The sequence below is a fragment of the Astatotilapia calliptera genome, chromosome 9 (genome assembly GCF_900246225.1).
Source record: "Astatotilapia calliptera chromosome 9, fAstCal1.2, whole genome shotgun sequence".
Lineage (NCBI taxonomy): Eukaryota > Metazoa > Chordata > Actinopteri > Cichliformes > Cichlidae > Astatotilapia > Astatotilapia calliptera.
This window is the reverse complement of record NC_039310.1, coordinates 28,968,110-28,987,558: the sequence shown is the minus strand read 5'-3', so window position 1 is coordinate 28,987,558 and position 19,449 is coordinate 28,968,110. Positions and strand designations below refer to the sequence as shown.

Below are 19,449 nucleotides of genomic sequence, written 5' to 3'. Positions count from 1 at the left end.
TATTTCATTGTACTGTATATTGTTACTCTTATTTGCCTTGTATGTCTACTGTACAAACTGAACTGGAATGCCTGACTGTTTGCTTTATGATTTCAATAAAGTTTGGAAATAAATAAGAAACCTCTTCGGCCACTCCCTTCTGCCGTATTTTGCGGCACACTTCTCCACACCCACCGCCGCGCTATGAATTGTGGGATATATGGGACCACGAAGCGTGCACCGGACCACGCTTGATATTTGGGGAAATCGACGGCGCATTTGGAGTATGCATTTGAAGTACACTTCAAATTGGGACAGCCGTCGTCGCGTGGCGGTGACATAACCGCACTTAAAATGCGTACTTCAAGCGTGCAGTCTCTTAATTGGGACACAGCCTATGTCCTCTGCCTCAGCCATTTTTCTTATTTCCCTGTCCTTATCACCACTAGAGGGTTGTATTTCATTTTATGTACTGGTTATGGCAGAGGTAGGTACAGGGTTATTTAAGGTCAAGGGTAATTCTGTCCAGGTGTTGCTGATGAGAAGGGGCAAACCATTTCCTACTGTGCTTAGCCTAGTTACTTGTTGTCTGTGTTTAAATGGAAATTTAAATGGATGTTGCAAAGGAAATAAAAGTCCCCTTAGGCCCCCTCCTTGATTCAGAGTCTTTCCCTTGTCATGTAAATGGTCTCCTTGACTCTGGTCTCAAACAGGCGTTCCTCCCTGTCCAGGATGTGTACCTGTGTTCCTGGAGGACAGGCGGGTCCACGGACCAGTCCACAGCTGAACACCGTACTTGGGTTCAACTTCCAGTGAAACTGAGGCCACAGCTCAGGACAATAGACGATTGAAAAATGCTGCCTGGTCTAATGGGTCTCAATCTCTGCAACGTTCGGCTTTCAGAATTTGTCTTAAACAGCATAAAAGCATGGATCCATCCCACCTTGTATCAGGAAAACGTTGATGAACTCTGAGCAAATGAAACCACAACTTTAAAAAAATGAATTCACAAAATTAATTGTTTCGACATCTTAAACACAAAATCATAAGTTTTAATACCTACAGCAAGTTTAAGAAAAAATAAAAGATTTTAAAGATCTTTCAAACTTTTTTCTCAAATGTAAAACAGCAGATGGAACTTGCATGCGTCTTTTATGGAATTGTCTAAAAATATCTAAATTCTGGCTCTGCATCAACAAGGAAATGAACTTGATACTAAACTGTAAGATCTGTAAAGATCCGGGTCAATTCTTACCACAGTTGCTGCCTCTGAATAAAAATCTGGACAAAAGAGATCCACATTATTAAATAAGCTTATGTTTAATGTCAGGAGATGTGTTATTGAACTGGATTACAGAGCAGCCCCCTACTGTAACTCAGTGTTACAAGGAAATTTTTCATAACTTTCAGGTCAGATTTTAAATAAGCTGCAGGAACCCTGTTCAGTGTGAGTGGAGAACAGCCAAGTCTCCTCCTCTGATAAACCTCCATCTGTGCCACTGAAAACAGTTCATCTGACTGTGACTGTAAACATGTTTCCATTTGTCACTTCAGCCTTTACTCTGAAATACAGGAAATGAAATCACAGCTCAAAATTCTTCATCCAACTGCTGGAACATAGCGAACCACTCGACATGAACACTGAAGCAGAACAGTTTAGAAACCTTAAAATGAGACTAGGGAACCATTTTCATTCATAGTTGCCTCATCAGATCTTTATAGGAGATTCACTCTGAACTCTGTGGAGTCTGATCTCAAGGGTTTTGAGTCTGACACTGAAACCAGAGGATCTTTCTGTCTCTTTAGATTCACTGTGATCCAGTGATGGAAGTGATTTCAGCCCTGAGTGATCACGCTGATGTTTGCACAGAGCAGACAATGAGGTGAATGTTTGGGCACATTGGTAACAGTGAAACAGTTTTTTAGTAACGTGGGATCGTTTGTGTTCGGAGTATGAACTGAGATTCCTGAAGCTCTTGTCACACTGGTCACAGCTGTAGTTTCCTTCCATGTGTGTATGTTCATGATAGTTACGATTAACTGATTGTGAGAATCTTTTGTCACAGTATCTGCACTTGTATGGTTTCTCTCCTGTGTGGACTTGTGTGTTTTAAGCCCACTTGCAGTAATGAAAGATGACCCACACTGATCACAGATGTGCTTTTTTGTCCCACTGTGAATGAGTTCATGTCGTTTTAATCCACTTGATGTGGTGAAGCTTCTCCCACATTCTTTGCACTATTTCAGTTCTTCTCCAGTGTGTTTACGATGATGTCTTTTTAAGGTGTATTGGTGCCCCTCAGGGGTGTGTTCTGAGCCCTCTGCTATACACCCTCTTCACCCATGACTGTATTTCCTCCTGCGCGTCCAATCTCATTGTTAAGTTTGCCGATGACACCACAGTGCTCGGACTTATATCCAACAACGATGAGACAAACTACAGGACAGAGGTGCAACAACTAGAGTCATGGTGCCACGACAATAACTTGGTCTTAAACACCAAAAAGACCAAGGAGATCATTGTAGATTTCCGGAGGAAGGGTCATAACAACCATCTGCCTCTCTTCATTGGCAGTGAGGCGGTGGAGAGGGTGAGCAGTTTTAAATTCTTGGGGGTAACTGTGACCGAGGACCTGTCCTGGGGCAACCATATCACCTTAGTTGCACGGAAGGCCCAACAGCGCCTCTACTACCTGAGGAGACTACGGAGCGCACACATTCCCAGATCTCTGATGTTGAACTTCTACAACTGTGCCATCAGCAGCGTCCTGACGCATGGATTTCTAGTGTGGCTCCCCAGCTGCACCAAGGCCAACCAGCAAGCACTCCAGCGGGTGGTGAAAGAAGCTGGCAGAATTATTGGAACAATTCTGCCAGAGATTAGTAATATCTTCCCCACTCGCTGTCTGAAGGTGCACAGTATCCTGCGGGACCAACATCACCCTGCGCGCCACCTTTTCCACCTGCTGCCCTCAGGGAGAAGGTACAGGTCTATACAGGCCAGAACATCCAGACTGGCCAACAGCCTGTATCCACAGGCTGTGAGGCTCCTGAATTCTGCCCCCCTCCCCTCTCTGCCCCCCTCTCACGGACAATAACCATATCCAACTTCTTAATAGCACTGAACTGGTTTGCATTGGTGCATTATATCTTTATTCTCTCTTTCCCCCCCCCCTTCTTTCTTAAATAGACAACCATCATATCTCACAGTACAATAATATTGAACGGGTTGCATTTTGTCATGTTTCTCAGTTCTTTGTCTGAATGTCCTATGAACATTACCTGTCTTGTTCTCATGTTGTTGCTAAGGATTGTCTCATTGCACTGAAGTTACACTGGGTTAAATATTTACACTTGGGTTTTAACCCTTTAAGACCTACCATAGAACCAAGTCCGCCAGAGCTTATATTATATTTTTACATGCTGTAGAGCCATTTTTGGGAGCATTTCAAGTTGCTATATATCAATACAACCATTATAGCCCAGATTTTAATAATATGTATTCATTAAGTGCATAGTAATTACATAAATTGCAAAAAAAGTGCAATAAACTACAAAAAAATTGAAAATCGTTTTTGATTTTTTAACATATATTTGTAGTTAGAGAAATTTAAGAGGCTTATCCCTCAAAACTGTAAATACAAAAAAGTTGCACAAAATAGTTTCCCACCACAGGAAATTTATTTTGAGTGTCTTCATAGTTTTATTTTTGAAATACACCAATTTTTATACACTGCAGGAAAAACGAAAATAAATATTATACTGCAAATTTGCAAAAAAGCAGCATATGCATCAAAATAAACTATTTCCAGCAGTGCAATATGAGTCCTAAGCATCCCAGATGATGTGGCAAATCCACTAGCCCAAAAAAATGGATCGGACATCAATTGGAGAAACGATAGTCTTTATATAAGGCTTCAAAAAGGGGAATGTACAACAAATAAACTGCTCGACATCAGAGCAACATATAATGGCTTCCCAAACTTTCTTTGCTAGCTAAAAACCCAGAGTAACTTTCATCTACCACAAAGGATTCTGGGAAACGCAGTTTCTAATGAAAATAACTGTTAAATGCTCCCTTTTAGCAGAAATTAAATCTATAATTAACAGCATCACTAAACATATGACTAACACTTAAATCACTTACAAAATAATCAAAATGCTGTTATCAAACAAAAACTGCAATAAAGTTACAACATCCTCCCCCCCGATGAACAATCTGTTCATCTAAAGCTCTAGGTTATACAACAACTGAATCGGTCTTCTTAACAGAGTCCCCGTTGTCGTGCGAACTAAGCAAGATCTAACAAGACCGTCTCGACCAGGAAACATTTCTTCAATTCTTCCAAGTTTCCACACTTGTCTGGGGAGGTTGTCATGCCCAATGAGCACGACATCCCCTAGTTTTAGGGGTGTAGGCTTTGAAGCGTCACAGCAATGAGCTGACTTCAACTCCAACAGATAGTCCCTTCTCCAGGTGTTCCAGAAGTTGGTCATAAGTTTCTGCCGGTATCTCCATCTCCGAGTAATATCCTCTTTGTTAGGTGTTGGATGGTGTGTGTCCTTCGGGATTGACTTGGGTGGTAGAGATGTCAGTCGTTTGCCCACCAAAAAGTGGGCTGGAGTAAGTGGTTGCGGTTCATTTACCTCGTTGTGCACAAAGGTGAGAGGCCTAGAGTTCAGAGTAGCTTCGACTTCCGCCAACACAGTACACATTTCTTCAAAGTGGAGTGAAGCTCTACCTAACACCTTCTTGAGACAGATTTTCACTGATCTGACAAGACGTTCCCAGAATCCACCCCACCAGGCTGCTCTTTCTGCAATGAACTTCCAAGTAATTCCTCTTTCCGAAAAAAACTCCAGCAAATGTGGGTCTTTAATTGTCTTCCACAGCTCCTTCAAATCTTGGTCTGCTCTCTTAAATGTTCTGGCATTGTCAGAATAGATAACTCTGCATAGCCCTCTCCTGGCAATGAATCTCTTCAACGCTAGCAAAAATGTCTCAGTTGACTGATCTGACACAAGCTCTAAATGGACCGCTCGTGTCACAGCACAGGTAAATAGGGCAATGTAGGATCTTTTCACAGAATCCTCTGTTTTCACATAGAGTGGCCCAGCAAAATCCACACCTGTAACTTCGAATGGTGGTGACTCGGATATTCTGTCCCTAGGCAAAGGTGCAGTTAGCTGATGCCCAGCTTTTGCCTTAAACCTCTTACACACAGTGCATCTGGTCACAATGCTCTTAACCAGCTGCCGAGCCCGGATGATCCAATATCTCTCTCTTATTTGTACAAGAGTGTCCCTCACTCCTGAATGCATCACCCTTTTGTGACAGTCCTGTATCAGCAGTTCTGAAAATCTGTGTTTGTTTGGCAGAATCCAAGGATGCTGCTCTCTGAATGTGAAGTCCGACTGCTGCAGCCTGCCTCCAACACTAAGGAGCTCATCTTCATCAAGGAATGGTTTCAGTTCCTGAATCTTACTGTCATTCATCATAGGTTTTCCTACTTTCAGTCTCTGGACCTCCTGGTGAAAACTGTGATGTTGTGCAACCTTAATCCAGTACTTCTCAGCATCAAGAAGCTCATTTGCTGTCAGCTCACCTCGCATCTTTGGTTGCATCGTTGTTTTTGCATTAGCTATGAATCTCCTAATCCATGCTGTCACTCTGAGCACTCTCTTCAGTTCGCTGTAACTCTCAAGCTTCAGTATTGGTTCACAGATGTCAGTGTCATTAGCAGCAAACTGCATGGCTATTTGATAACTGGATTTAAGTTCTACATTCATTTTGTCTGAAATGTTTTCATCTTCAGACTCATGTATCCGATTTTCTGATACAAGAAAACTGGGGCCATTCCACCATAGCTGGTTTTGTAGTAGGGCCTCCACTGATTCTCCTCTTGTGGGCAGGTCAGCGGGATTAGCCTTTCCTGGGATGTGTGACCATGAAGATGGACTCGTAAGAGTCTGGATCTCAGTCACTCGATTTGCAACAAATGGTTTCCACCTTTGTGCCGAACTGCAAATCCATTGCAAAGTGATCATGGAGTCAGTCCACATTCTTATTTGGGCTTGCTCCATCTTCAGCGAGATGATCAAGTTGTTCGCCAGTCTGGCCCCAATCACGGCTCCCATGAGTTCCAGACGTGGCAACGTCATTTTCTTTAGGGGAGCCACCCTGGCTTTAGATGCGACCAAGCTCATTGTCGTTTCTCCTTCTCGTGTTTTGCCTTGCAGATAGGCCACAGCACTGTATGCCCTTTCACTGGCATCACAAAACACATGTAATTCCAAGCCATCCTTGCTTTCTTGTTGCATATTGATTTGGTACCACCTTGGTATGGTGAGCTGGTGTAACTGAGTAAGCTCTGAACACCACTGTTGCCATTCTTGTGCCAGATCTGGTGGCAATTCTTCATCCCAAGAGAGCCCCCTCTCCCACATTGCTTGGAACATGCACTTGACCCTAATGGTGAAGGGGTTCAGAAACCCAAGTGGGTCATAAATTCGTGCTGAGGACTGCAGCACGCTTCGTTTGGTTCCTTTCTTCTCTGTTAGAAGCCTCACTAGTGAACTAAGGTCAAAGGTGAAATCATCTGGCTCTGGCCTCCACACTAATCCAAGCACCTTTAATGCTACTCCATTCGTTTCAGGTGCCATCATGTAGTTTGTGGAGCTCTTCTCCCATTTCTGCCTCAGTTCAGCTGAGTTTGTCATCCATTTGCAAAGCTCCATACCAGCAGCCGCCAGTATTTCTTTGGCATTCGTCGTTACGTGATACGCCTCTTCCACTGAGCGTGTACTTGAAATGAAGTCATCTACGTAAAGTGACTCCCTTATTGTATTCACCACTTGTGGTTGGCTTGTTTCATATTGCTTTAGATGTCTTCGAATTGTCGCTGCAAGCAGAAACGGGCTTGGTGTAACTCCAAACACCACTCTCGTCATCCTCAGAATGCGCAGGTGATCATTCACTTCTCCATTCGGTGCACCTGAGAACCACAGGAACCTGACTGCATCTCTGTCCCTTTCTGCAAGACATATTTGCAGGAATGCTTGTTTTATGTCTGCCAGAAAGGCGATTTTGTGTTCCCTAAATCTAAGGAGAACACTGAGCAGATCTGGATTCAAATTTGGGCCCGTAAATAAGCAGTCATTCAGCGACAGACAGCCTTCTTCATGGGACGATGCATCAAAGACCACTCTTAATTTTGTAGTTGCTTTGTCCTCTCTCAGCACTGCATGGTGAGGCATATAATATATTACAGAATCTGTGCTGCTATTTGGTGTGACTTCCTCTGCAATGTTCTGGTCCAAGTAGTCCTCCACCACTTGATTATACCTGCTGAAGAGTGTGACATCCTTCTTAAATCTTTTACTCAGACCGTCCAGCCGTTTTTTGGCAACTCTATAGTTGTCTGAGAGCTCTACCCTTTCTGGCTTCCATGGCAACTCCACCTGATATCGTCCATCTTTAAACATAGTCGTTCTCTCAAACATCTGCAGAGCCTCATCATCTTCTGGGTTCTTTGTTGTCTCATTTGTAATACCCAGAGACTCTATTTCCCAGAATGCTTTCAGTTGCTTGGAGAGGAGTTTCTCTTCCTCACACGGAATGAACATGCAGGTTGCCTCTGTAACAGCTGATGCAGAGACTGGCCCCTGAACAGACCATCCGAAGGTGCTCTCCAGTGCCACCAATGTTTCTGTAAGCCTCTCCACCCTTCCTGTCACGATCTGCCAATAGTAGTCAGCTCCTATGAGGACAGCAAGCTCTGGTTCCTCACTGGATCCTGGGAAGTCAGCCAGTTGTAGTCCTCTCTTCTTAAGCTCATGCTGGATCTGTTCGCCAGGAACCTTCATTATTGCCGAGCACACTTGTGGGGTCTCCACAGCTTCTATTACAATACTCTGGCTAGGATCCCAGATATTTTGTAGCATAACCTTCACTATGCTCCGCTGTGATCTTGTGGGAAAGGAGGACCCAAATGTGTGTAGTGTCAATGTCTCTTGCCTTATAACTGGTAAATTTAGGCTCTTCACAATCGTTTCATGTATGAAGCTTCTTTGGCTGCCTCCATCTAATAAGCAACGAGCTATCCTTCTGCCTGACGGGCCTTCAATCCACACCTTTGCAGTCTGTAGCAACACAGTATTCTGTTCACCTGGTTTCACTCTTACTGAATGAGGGAGCACGGAGGAGACCACTGCTTCTTCTGGTTGGGATGGGGCCTGTACATCCACCCTTTCACCACCGCACACAGCAACGTGATGTCTCCGTCCACATTTCTCACAGGACACATTCTTGGTCTTACAGAATCTTGCAATGTGTTTCTGTCCCAAACACACAAAACATCTCCCCATTCTCTTTAACTTGTCCTTTCTTTGAAGCGTGTCATTATTTGGGCAGTTTTGCGATTTGTGATCGTCACTCTCACAGAATATACAGGTGTTTTGTTTCTGGCTGGCTGTGTACAGGGCAGCAGTAGATTGTATGCTAGGCCTTTTAAACCTCACATCGTTGAACGGTGGCTTGTACAGTTTATTTTCAGCTTTCTGTGGGTTGTACGACTTTGTCATTTGCAGCGTTCTTTCCCTGCTCTGAACCTCCTTCTGTAGGAATGTGACCATTTCTGACACTTTCCACTCTTCATCTCCATTTCTCTGACGGCTGTATTCAAGAGCTATATCATCTGGAATCATCTTTAGCAATATTGGGCATAACAAGCTTCCGTAGCTTTCTGACACTACACCCAATGACTCTAAACTTCTGATCTGAATTTCACATTCATCATATAGCTGCCTCAAAGCATGCACATCAGAGGATTTTTTAACAGGTGTGAGGTTCAGCAGTTTTGACATGTGCGCACTAATTACTACATCCTTTCTTCCAAATCGGTTTTGCAGTAACTCAATTGCGTTGTCATAATTTTCATCCGTCAACATTAGTCCTGCAACTGCCTTTGCTGCTTGGCCAGTGAGATAGGTTTTCAAATAGGTAAACTTCTCTCTTTTGCATAGTGCATCATTGTGGTGAATAACAGCTTCATATTGACTCCAAAACTCCTGCCACAAACTGGCATCTCCATCATATTTGTGAATGATCAGCTTAGGAAGCTTTACCGATGCTCTCTGTGCCAATGAATGAGCAGAGTTAGCGTCACTCACCCTTTGATGTGCGGCTCGTTCGCGGCAATCCTCATTTCTCTTAATTATGCGCCGTGCACGGCTCTTGGACAGGATGATGCGCTCCTTATATTCCTCTGTGCTTTCGATCTCCATTTCCAGGTCATCCAGAGCTGTTTTACGTTCTATTTCACTATCTAAGGCATACAAGCTGAGCTCCTTTGCCGACAGCATTTCCAGTAATGCGCTCAGATGGTCAGTGTCCGGATCTGGTTTAGCCATTTCGGAGTCAATTTGATGTACAAGTCGTGTGGTAGCACCTCTTATCGTCCCACGTTTCCGTTTTGTTCTTTCCATTTCTCTCTGATGCTCGTCATCCGCCACTCCCGCAGCCCCGGCGGCGGCGGCTCCACGTAAATCCTGTTCGCTCATTTTCCCGGGTTTCGGCACCAAAAAATGATGTGGCAAATCCACTAGCCCAAAAAAATGGATCGGACATCAATTGGAGAAACGATAGTCTTTATATAAGGCTTCAAAAAGGGGAATGTACAACAAATAAACTGCTCGACATCAGAGCAACATATAATGGCTTCCCAAACTTTCTTTGCTAGCTAAAAACCCAGAGTAACTTTCATCTACCACAAAGGATTCTGGGAAACGCAGTTTCTAATGAAAATAACTGTTAAATGCTCCCTTTTAGCAGAAATTAAATCTATAATTAACAGCATCACTAAACATATGACTAACACTTAAATCACTTACAAAATAATCAAAATGCTGTTATCAAACAAAAACTGCAATAAAGTTACAACACCAGAAACGACACAGAAAGTCATAAAGTCAAAGATAACTTTTAAAAAGAGCAGTATAGGCCCTGAGGCCCTGATCGCAAAAAAGACTACATTTCCGCGAAAATGACGTCACTTCCGGTTTCGGCCAGGTAATGGCGGAAATGCAAAAGTTCGCGCTGACGTCTATTCCAACGTAGGAAGTGTTTTGAACAGCTGATCGGACCGGCAAAGCGTGTTTCTGGAATATTATGTTTTTGTTCCTGCAAGCGCTTTTTATGCAGTTTTTGCTAAGCTTTATGTGGAAGGAAACCGTGACCTAGGACAAGCTGATGGCACAATATGTAAGTACAACTCCTCCGGTTTCATATGCAAAAAAAAATTTTGCGCTAGCTTACGTGGTTGCAGAGCTACTGGGATTTAAAAATAGTTACGCATAACAGAGCGTTCCCGCTCTAAAGGGTTAAGGGGTTTTTTTTGTTTTTTTTTTTGTTTTTTTTTTACGGGTGTACGGAAGCCCCAAACGCAATTTCATTGTTCTTTGACAATGACAATAAATAAATACTTGACTACTTGACTTGACTTGACTGCAATTTTTTCCACAAAGGTCACAACGAAAGTCTTTCCCACCACCACAGTGATGACAGGGTTGAGAACTGGATCCATCTGTGTCGCTCTGCTTCTAAACAAAGACACAAAGACAGTGTAAGTCAGTCCTTCAACACTTTTATCCTGAACGTCGCCTGAAATAAAGAGCAAATAAAAAACAAAAATCATAACTGAAATGAAAATCTGAATAATCACTCAGAGCTGCTTTTTCATGTAGTAGAATTGACGAAACATCAGAATCAGTGAGCTGCAAGCCTTCAGCCCCGACCGTGTCCGTGCTGTCGGGTGAGAAAGGCGACATCTCACTGATTCTGATCTGCGGGTCGGCGCTTTGTGTTTACGTCTTTGTGCAGAATCCGTGTACCTGCTCTCATTTACTGTTTGGTGGTTGTCAAAATTTTGTGAGGTTTCACCTGAGATTCGGGCATGTCGAGCAAAATAAAATTATATTAAAAAAATCGATTCAGAATTTTAATGAATTGATATCACGTTATCAAGCCAGAATTGATTTTAATCAGTAAATTGATTATCAAAACCCACCCCTAGCTGAGACAGTTTAATGAGCATAATTGTTCCAAACAGTCAGGCTAAAATGACAAGTTAAAAATATAAATACATACCTCACAGTAACTGCACTTGTAGAGTCTCTTTCTGGTGTGGATCTGTTGGTGTACTCTCGGGTAATGTGGAGCTTTATAAGGTCTCTCCTCAGTGTGGGTAAACATGTGGCGTTGGAACTGTTTGTTGGTTATAAACTGTTTGCCACATTGATCACAGCAGTACACATCATGTCTGGTGTGAATGCGTAGGTGTGTATTTCGGTTCCCTAACCGGCTGAAGGTTTTCCCACAGATGTCACAGCTGTATGCCTTAATTCCAGAGTTGGTAACTAGATGACTCTGTAAGTGGCCACTTTGAGCAAAAGCTCTTCCACACTGATCACAGGTGTACGCTTTAACTCCACTGTGGATGAGTTGGTGGTTTTTTAGGGAATCCTTCCTGGAAAAAGACTTTCCACACAAGTCACAGCTGAACGGTCTCTCTCCAGTGTGGATGACCTGATGATGTTTCAGGTGACACTTGGAAATAAAACCCTTCCCACACTCATCACAGGTGTATGTTTTCTCTCTCTTTCTTGGTTGAGGTTTGTCGGCCTCCTGAGAGTGCTGACTTCTCGCTCCATGTTGGTCCTGCAGTGACAGAGATACAAACAGAGGCAGTGAGTGAAATGCAGTCGTGGAACAAACTCAACCTTCAAACTCCCTCCATTAACACTAGTTTTAAACCTGAAGGTGGAGCGTGGCACCAAACACCTTAAAGGCATCTTATCCCCACCTGCTGGTAGTTCTAACACATTACATCCAACCTGGTGTTAAAAATAATTCATGACTGTTCAAACACTCTAAAATAATCTTTTCCTTATTTTCCTTACTTTTACTCCCCACAGAAAAAAAGACTTTCTACTCATTATATTTTCAAAATAGACTTTTTACTTTTGGTTTCAAACTCAAACTGATTTGAGCCTGAAAATTAACACATGAAAGACAATCCTGATCGTGTACTAATCACCAGGGTATGAAACATAAAAAGAGATGAAAGAGGCAAAACTGTGAGTCATAGTCAGGAGTTAAAGTGAGACGTTGTTCTTCTTTCTTTTTTGCACAGCACCTGAACAAACAGGTAATTTCAAATGCAGCGTTTCTATCAAAAAACATCAGCAAACACACAAACTGTTTGTGTGCAGTTTGTCTCACAGTGTGTTGCTGGCTAAAGGTCCAGCTGCTGCACATCACAGGGAGAGAAAAGAAAGAGAGCTAACTTCACTCAGAGATGGAGAAAGATAAGACACACAGGACAGGAGAGGAAGAAGAGAGGTTAGATTTAAAGGGAAGGACTGCTCAGTGGGATTCGATCAACTGCAGATTAAAGCTTACATGTAAGTCCTCATGTGTTGAAATCAGATATTGGGTCTGTACTAGAGATGGCACGATACCACTTTGTTATGTCCGATACCGATATCATAAATTTGGATATCTGTCGATATGAATCTGATATAGTGACAGGGGATTTCTTTAAATCACCCTGTAATTCTTCAGCTAAGACACCTGAGTTAGAAAACACAAAGACTGCAGTCGTATTTACACGCGTGGGCAGTCACTTCTGAGATCTGCGAATCTGCGATCTGCCTGCGTGGTACATTTATACATGTCTGTGTGTGTGTGTGTGTGTGTGTGTGTGTGTGTGTGTGTGTGTGTGTGTGTGTGTGTGTGTGTGTACAAAAATAACAACGTCACTCAGAGCAACAGAATCAGCACATACACACTTAAGATTATAGTTTCACTTCTGTAAAAAACATGCTCTGCAAACCTGCAGTTTCCTGTCTACACTTTGTACAGAGTGTACTAAAAGCAACGGGTTCTTTCCCTTTTCTACATTTGTACTCAAAAAACAGGAAATGGTTCAGTAGCTGGATAAATTCATCACAAGGTTATTGGGTGAAAAGTCACATAGACGTTTAGCACATTTCATGAAGCTGATCAAATTATATGAAAACAAACATCTCTTGACATATAGTGTGTTTTTAATCAATAAAGCTGTTTTTTTAAAATATCTTGCTGCTTTTTGTATAAGTTCATGCTCAAGTAAAAACAACAACAAAAAAACAAAAAGAAAAAACTAAAGCTATTCTGTTATACCTGTATGCAAAAAATACACTGCACCCAAAATATTTCATAGTTCAGCAATACTGACCAATCTAATGAATGTAAACCTACTCCATCCTCCCTATTCTGGTATTTTAAAGAGTAAGCAACCTAACTAATAGGGCTCTAAAACTCCCAGCAAAAAAAAACAAAAACAAAAGGCAACCACCCACCCTCCACCTCATGATACTTGCAAGGAAATCAATTATTTTTCAAGAACATTTAAATAGATTCAACATCTTCAACAGATTTGCAGACTGCACAGATGGTACCTTCCCAAAGGAAAAAGTAGTATAGCTTACTAGGGTATATTAGACTTGATAGTTACTATATACAGTAATGAACTTCTATACATTTTACATCAGATTAAAACTTTGGGTGTAAGCTTCGTATAATTATTTATTAAAAGCTAGACATTTTAAATGAGAATATGAAAGAAAAATATGTCTTTGTGCCCCCTTTTCCCTGTTAATGCCCTATCGGCCCCCCTGGCTAAACTTTGCTAGATCAGCCCCTGCACAGTTACCAGCGTCAGCTACGTAGAAAAAGATCCTGGTGTAGAACGTAAATAAATTCTAACAACAGCTTATCAAGCTTAAACGTGCTGCAGTTGTTCAGCCGCTGGTTTCCTCTTTCTGGTGCGAAGTGGGCCAAAAACAAACAAGAGAGACGGACTCGCGACAGAAAAGCCGATCAGCTGATCATTAAGCAGTTTCATGATTGAAGTAGCAGCAGGAGAGGGAGAGAGAGAGAAGAGGCAGTCGCTCCATATATCGGTTGTTAAGCTTAACGCTGGAATGCTTTACAAACATTCAGAGATGAACTTACACACTTGCTTTACTTCTCTCGGGGATAACTTCCTCGGAGATGAAATGCCGGATTGGTAGCAAGGCTCCAAATGCTCAGACTGCAGACAGGTCCCGCACGCCACAACCACTTTATCACGTGATGCATACTGCTGCCACGTGCTACGGTTATGAGCCGAGTTACGCCATGTCGCAAGTTTTGTGAAGTGCTTTTTTGATATTTAATGGATCAGATTACATTTTTTATTTCTCTCCGATATCCGATCCAGTAATTTACGTCAGTATAAGACAGATACATAATATCGGATTGGTCCATCTCTAGTCTGTACATATGATTTTATGTCTTTTTTTCAGATTATGAAACTTGCTGCAAAACAATCTGAGGCAGATTAACTGTGCCGCCTCAGATGCAGCCTTTTCATGCAGTAGAATTGTTAACATGCTAACACAGTTTAATGAGCAGAGTTGTTCCAAACAGTCAGGCTAAAATGACAAGATAAAAACATAAAAACATACCTCACAGTAACTGCGCTTCGAGAGTCTCTTTCTGGTGTGGATCTGTTGGTGTTGTCTCAGGTAACGTGGAGCTTTAAAAGTCTTCTCACACAGGTCACATTTATGAGGTCTCTCCTCAGTGTGGGTAAACATGTGTTGTTGTAACTGCTGGTTTCTTGTAAAGTGTTTACCACACTGATCACAGCAGTACACATCATGTCCGGTGTGAATGCGTAGGTGTGTATTTCTGCTCACAATCAGGCTGAAAGTTTTTCCACAGATGTCACAGCTGTATGCTTTAATTCCAGAGTGGGTAACTAGATGAGCCTTTAAGTTGCTACTGTCAGTAAAAGCTCTGCCACACTGATCACAGGTGTACGCTTTAACTCCACTGTGGATGACTTGGTGTCTCTTTAGGGAATCCTTCCTGGGAAAAGTCTTTCCACACAAGTCACAGCTGTACGCTTTAACTCCAGTGTGGATGACCTGATGCTGCTTCAGTTTATCCTTCTCAGTAAAATCCTTCCCACACTCGTCACAGGTGTATGTTTTCTCTCCCTTTCTTCTGTGAGGTTTGTCGGCCTCCTGAGAGCGCTGACTTCTCGCTCCATGTTGGTCCTGCAGTGACAGAGATACAAACAGAGGCAGTGAGTGAAATGCAGTCGTGGAACAAACTCAACCTTCAAACTCCCTCCATTAACACTAGTTTTAAACCTGAAGGTGGAGCGTGGCACCAAACACCTTAAAGGTCTCTTATCCCCACCTGCTGGTAGTTCTAACACATTACATCCAACCTGGTGTTAAAATAATTCATGACTGTTCAAACACTCTAAAATATTTTTGACTTTTTTTTTTTACTTTTACTCCTCAAACAAAAAGGACTTTCTACTCATTACATTTTCAAAACAGTCTTTTTTACTTTTGGTTTGAGAAATTTGAGGGGAGTTATTTCATCACTAAGGGCATCAAACATCAAACTGATTTGAGCCTGAAAAGTAACACATGAAAGACAATCCTGATCGTGTACTAATCACCAGGGTATGAAACAGAAAAAGAGATGAAAGAGGCAAAACTGTGAGTCATAGTCAGGAGTTAAAGTGAGACGTTGTTCTTCTTTCTTTTTTGCACAGCACCTGAACAAACAGGTAATTTCAAATGCAGCGTTTCTATCAACAAACATCAGCAAACACACAAACTGTTTGTGTGCAGTTTGTCTCACAGTGTGTTGCTGGCTAAAGGTCCAGCTGCTGCACATCACAGGGAGAGAAAAGAAAGAGAGCTAACTTCACTCAGAGATGGAGAAAGATAAGACACACAGGACAGGAGAGGAAGAAGAGAGGTTAGATTTAAAGGGAAGGACTGCTCAGTGGGATTTGATCAACTGCAGATTAAAGCTTACATGTAAGTCCTCATGTGTTGAAATCAGATATTGGGTCTGTACATGTGACACGTTTTTTTTTTTTCAGATTATGAAACATGCTGCAAAACAATCTGAGGCAGATTAACTGTGCCGCCTTGATGCAGCCTTTTCCAGGCAGTAGAATTGCTAACATGCTAACACAGTTTAATTTGCGGAGTTGTTCCAAACAGTCAGGCTAAAATGACAAAATAAAAATATAAATACATACCTCACAGTAACTGCGCTTGGAGAGTCTCTTTCTGGTGTGGATCTGTTGGTGTCGTCTCAGGTAATGTGGAGATTTAAACGTCTTCTCACACAGGTCACATTTATAAGGTCTCTCCTCAGTGTGGGTAAACATGTGGCGTTGTAACTGCATGTTGGTTATAAACCGTTTGCCACACTGATCACAGCAGTACACATCATGTCCGGTGTGAATGCGTAGATGTGTATTTCGGTGCCCTATCTGACTGAAGGTTTTCCCACAGATGTCACAGCTGTATGCCTTAATTCCAGAGTGGGTAACTAGATGCCTCTGTAAGTGGCCACTTTGAGTAAAAGCTCTGCCACACTGATCACAGCTGTACGCTTTAACTCCACTGTGGATGAGTTGGTGGTTTTTTAGGGAATCCTTCCTGGGAAAAGTCTTTCCACACAAGTCACAGCTGAACGGTTTCTCTCCAGTGTGGATGATCTGATGATGTTTTAGATTAGACTTCAGAGTAAATCCCATCCCACACTCGTCACAGGTGTATGTTTTCGCTCTCTTTCTTCTGTGAGGTTTGTCGGCCTCCTGAGAGCGCTGACTTCTCGCTCCATGTTGGTCCTGCAGTGACAGAGATACAAACAGAGGCAGTGAGTGAAATGCAGTCGTGGAACAAACTCAACCTTCAAACTCCCTCCATTAACACTAGTTTTAAACCTGAAGGTGGAGTGTGGCACCAAACACCTTAAAGGTCTCTTATCCCCACCTGCTGGTAGTGGAAACACATTACATCCAACCTGCTGTTAAAAATAATTCATGACTGTTCAAACACTAAAATATTTTTTCCTTATTTTCCTTAGTTTTACTTCCCACAGAAAAAAAAAAAACACTTTCTACTCATTATATTATCAAAACAGACTTTTTACTTTTGGTTTCAAACATCAAACCAATTTGAGCCTGAAAAGTAACACATGAAAGACAATCCTGATCGTGTACTAATCACCAGGGTATGAAACATAAAAAGAGATGAAAGACGCAAAACTGTGAGTCACAGTCAGGAGTTAAAGTGAGATGTTGTTCTTCTTTCTTTTTTGCACAGCACCTGAACAAACAGGTAATTTCAAATGCAGCGTTTCTATCAACAAACATCAGCAAAATTCAGTTGTGTACATCCACAGAGAGCAGCAGGTCAGCTGATCACAGCCTGTACTTGAAGAAAATCTACTGGAGCTCTCAACAGAAATTATTGTGAGCTGTGATTCTTTTCCCCACGCTGAGCCACTACAGCTGATTTTAGGGTTCCCACCTGCTCAATCCCACTTTAACCCTCTTCCCTGCTCATGTTCCTGTTTAGAGGCAAAGTCACCCTCTACAATGTAGGCAACAGAAAATACACATATGTTTTATTTTCCTTCATTTTCTACTTAACTGATTCAAACAGAGAACCTTTATTAGAAATAAATAGTTTGTACTTCATTTACTAATCTTATTTTATTATTACATTAATAAAGCACAAGGTTCAGTTAACTTTGGATAAAAACATGTGGTTAAAATGTTCTTCAAGGAGCTACTTTTACTTTCTTACTCTGATTACATTTCAGAGCATGTACTTTTTCACTGTTACTTAAGTAAAGAAGTTGAATGAATACTTTTACTGAAGTATTTTTTAACACTAATATCTGTACTTAAGTATAGAGTAAAGAGAGTTTGAAGAGTTTCATAATAATTTCCCACTCTACAGAGCTCAGCTGACAGCTTCTGTCTGATATCGGGCTGCTGTTGTGGTGCTATGAACGTGTCTTTTTGGGGATGATGAAAAAATGTTTTGTCCATTTGATTAATAAATATTTTTTATGAATAAACCTTTCTTGTTTTAACATGTGCTGTGGTCTCTAAAAAACAACATAATATGCAACACAGTCATATAACAGGTTGGGAGGATGAGAGTTTTAGACGTGACTGATTATTTGGTGAAACTGTGATATTTTCCTCACCTCCTGTGTTGAGCTCATTGTTTCCTCTGTAGTGACTCAGCTGAGTCCAGATGGCTGAAAATGTTCCTCTGCTGCTCCGTCAGACTCTTCTCCTCCTGCTGATCAGCTGGGACACAAAACAGATCTTTGTTAGGCTCCACACTGCACTGAAGAGTCAAAGTGTCTCATATGTTCATCTGACAACACAAAGTACAAATTTCACTCTGATTGCTTGTAGAAATCTTGTGAGACGTGTTGTGCTGCAAAGTGAGGAAACTCTCTCACTCACTTATACTTCAGGAGGAACTTTGTGACATTGGCTCTAATATTCTAAGCAGCCCTTTACTATGACAGGGCCAGAAAGTCCTATTTGAAGGTTTGGGAGAAGGACCATGTTAAAGGTGGATTGGGGTTTATACACTTTGTTATAATACAGGTAAGGCTGTAAGAGCCTGAGATGGTGTCCTGAATGAACCTCTAAAACCAGTTTTCAGCTAACGACTCTGCTTCAGTCTGGAAAACAGCAACTACAAGTTTAAAGACTCCATCAACAATTCACACCCAGCAACAGCCTGAACAGCTCCTCCTGTGGTTTCCACAAACAGGGACAGACCTGTTACTCCCCCACCCCACACTTTCAACTCCTTCAGCCCTCCAGTCCCACCACCTCCACCACTCCTAAAAGTTTGATTCTGTGCAGCCATTCCCCAACTTTCTGAACGGTACTGTCCTGATTCTTTGATGTTGGGCTGAGAACAAAAAAACATTACTCAGATCTTGTCCAGTCAACAACAATTATTTATTAAGCACATATGTGGGAGATGTACACGACACCACCCTCAGCGTAGTCCAGTAGATCTCAAAGAGGAAGCACTTCGATACACAGTTTTACATGTCAGGGTTCACGCCCCTTCATGCGTAAGCAGATAACATAACATGCACGATAGTTGTCTGCAACTCCTTTTATAGTATTGATGTTTGTTCCTCACTAACGGTTTCAGCACTCTCTCACCTCCATCTGTTTCCTGTTTCTCGTTGTGAGGCCCCATGATCGTATATGACACATCCTGAGTCCATCCTGTTCTAATCTGCGCAGGCACGTATGCAGTTACAAGCAAAACACTACTTTAAATGACTTCCAGTTTAAACCTTCTATAACCTCTTGATTAATATGGCACTTATTTAAAATTACAACATTTATATTTCCCACAGTACTGATGGTCTTTGATTAATGAGCTTTGATCAGTGGTTTCAGTGCTTTCCTTCCTGCTTTGACTGCAGCTGTGTTTGACACAGGAAGACATTATTACATTCTTCATGATTATACTTTATTCTTTTTGGGGGAAGTGCAGCTTTAAACCTTC

The 19,449-nt window shown here is 42.0% G+C and overlaps 1 pseudogene; it reads right to left on the bottom strand.

The window, feature by feature from the left end:
* Positions 1-1,280: 1,280 nt before the first annotated feature.
* LOC113028822 (zinc finger protein 235-like) lies at positions 1,281-19,134 on the bottom strand (annotated as a pseudogene).
* Positions 19,135-19,449: the final 315 nt, after the last annotated feature.